Source organism: Elephantulus edwardii, unplaced genomic scaffold, assembly GCF_000299155.1.
Source record: "Elephantulus edwardii isolate Elephantulus edwardi_28Jun2011 unplaced genomic scaffold, EleEdw1.0 scaffold00370, whole genome shotgun sequence".
Taxonomy (NCBI): domain Eukaryota; kingdom Metazoa; phylum Chordata; class Mammalia; order Macroscelidea; family Macroscelididae; genus Elephantulus; species Elephantulus edwardii.
The window spans coordinates 1004751-1007486 of NW_006400120.1; the positions used below are offsets into that span (position 1 = coordinate 1004751).

General features: G+C 40.6%; 1 pseudogene; it reads right to left on the bottom strand.

Moving 5' to 3' along the window:
• Positions 1–1409: 1409 nt before the first annotated feature.
• Positions 1410–1727, bottom strand: LOC102868921 (annotated as a pseudogene).
• Positions 1728–2736: the final 1009 nt, after the last annotated feature.

Consider the following 2736-nt stretch of genomic DNA (forward strand, 5'->3'; position numbering starts at 1 on the left):
TGCAAATGATTCAGTGGCAAACAATTATTTGTGAAAGTTTTCACTCAAATCACAATTAAAAGGAAAAAAACCATGAATACCAAACTAACAACATTATGAAACCAAGCAGGGCCAGCAACCTGCCTTTTTTATCTCCTAATATTTCTCATCTTATGTTGGCTATTTCCACATCTTCTGACTCCTATCAATTTTAAAATCATTAACTCATTAATTACCATCAAGCCTGAACCAACTTATACGTAGCTGATCCTCCATGGGGTTTTCGAGGCTGTATACTGAGAAGTGAAAGAGCGCTGGTGGCTCAGTGGTAAGGTGTGGCTGGTAACCCAAAGATAAGTGGTTCTAATCAATTAGCTGCTCCATGGGGGAGAGATGGGCAATCTTCTCCCATACAGTTAACTGCCTCTGAAATCCTGCTGGAGGGTGAGGTATGGGTCACTTTCTACTATGGTACACAACAACAGCAACAAGTATTGACTAGAGAGGTGTGGTCTTTAGATTAGGATCACTGTTTCCCACAAACTATGTTTGGGTGGCCTAGTGGCAAGAAGCTTTGCTGCAATCACAAAGGCACGCGGTTCGAGGCCACCAGCTGCTCTGCGGGAGGATGGACAACCTCCTCTCCTGCGATTAATTGCCTCTAAAAACCCACTGGAGGGTCAGCTATGGGTCAGTTCCAACTCGAAGGTACACAACAACAACAACAATAACAATGCCACCAGTGCTCCTTAATTTTGGAATATGCTTGGCAAATGATATAACATCACCTTTTTGAGAGTTTTGGGGTTTTTTGTGGGTTTTTTTTTTTTTGTAATTCAGTGATTTTCTAGATATTTGCTTTGGAATTTTATTTTTCACTTTGTACTGTAAACCAGTATATATAAGTAAACATTATAAAATTTGTATACATTGTTTTCACACTGCATTTCCTCCCTTTCTTTAACCCACTCTTCCCTCCATCCATCAAATTGTGAGACCCTATGATAATTCCACTTGGAGTTTTAAATGAACAAACTTTGAATCTATAGAACAATTTAGAGATGACTGACAATTTTCTGATAGCGAATTTCTTCTTCTCCCACTACTATGCAATAGCCACTGTTTTAAAGGAAGTTTCTCTTTGTAACTGGGATTTCTCAGTAAGGACCTGGTTTATTTTTCCATTCATTTAGGTTGTCTGCAATTTTATTCAATGAAAATTTATAATTCTATCAGTAACATATTTGCACATTTTTGTTACTTGGCACTTAAAAATATGTTTCAAGGCCCTTCAACGGCAAGAACATATTGCACTTAACAATCTAAAAGCAGATGGTGGAAACCCTTGTGGCAACAGTGATTTTTTGTTGTTGTTGTTGTTGGTTACACTTTAATACATCAGATGGGCTTTGGTGGACAGTGGGGCACATTCAGTCCTTCTTGGCAGCTGCCTTCCTCATGGCAGCCAGGACATTGCTGAGTTCTTCTCGCTTCCTCTTGGCGCGGATGTGTGTCCCCACCCTTTTCTTGATGAACTTGAGGGCCCGCTTGTCCTTGGAGACCTTGAGCAGCTCCATGGCGCATCGCTCATAGGGTGCGAAGCCACACACCTCCCGGATCATGTCCCGCACGAACTTGGTGTGCTTGGTGAGGCGCCCTTGGCGGCGGCTGTGCCTCGGCTGGCTCACGTTCTTGGTGACTTTGTGGCCCTTTTTGAGGCCCACGGCCATAGGGTAGCGCACTGCCATGGCTGCTGCACGTCGATGGCTGCCGCGGCGGAAGGAACAGTGATTTTTTTTTAAAGCGCCTGGGTGCTTCCATAAATATTAGAGCCAAGAAAACATGAGGGAGAAGTTCTACACTGTACCACACAGGGCCACATGCCTAGGAATCAACTCAAAAGTCAATGGCAACGTTGTACTTTGTTCTAAATATGCGTTATACTTTCCATATTTATTTCAACGTGTATTTGATGATAACTTCTTATCTATGACATATTTATGCTACCATTAAACTTATAATAAAGATCTTTATCTTTCTCTTTTTATAGTTTATTTAAAAATTCTAATACAAATTTGAACAAATTCATTCAATTTCTATCACCTCCCCCCCATCAAATAGTACAACCCAATGATTAATCCTCCCTTCCCCCTGCAAATCCACATTCCTCTGCTTCTAGCCTCTCCTACCCCTCCTGGATCCTTATACTCATTCTACAGTAATGGTCTTATACAATATTTATCTTTGTGGGACCGAGTTAGTTCACTCAGTATAATGCTCTCCCGTCTTTCCCAAGTTAGCTAATAATTTCCCAAGTTATTGCTCCTGCATGATGCATAGCATTCCATTATGTGAATAAACCATAATTTCTCAATTCATTAGTGATTGGACATTTGGCCTGTTTCCATATTCTTGTGATGGTGAATAATGCTGTTATGACCACTCGTGTATAAATCCTAGTTTGCACCACAGTTCTCATATTCTCAGGGTATATTCTAAGTAGTGGAATAGCTGAGTCACATGGAATTTCTATGTTCAGCTTTTTGAGGAAGCACCAAACTGCCTTCCAGAATAGTTGCACCATTTTACAATCCCACCAACAATGTATAAGAGTTCCTTTCTCATCACATTCTCTCCAACATCTATTACTTGTTTAAAAAACAAAACTCCATACACAAAAACCAACTCAAGGTGGATCATGGACCTAGGACTAAAACCAAGGACTATGAAATTCATTACAGAAAAGCTAGGAACAAC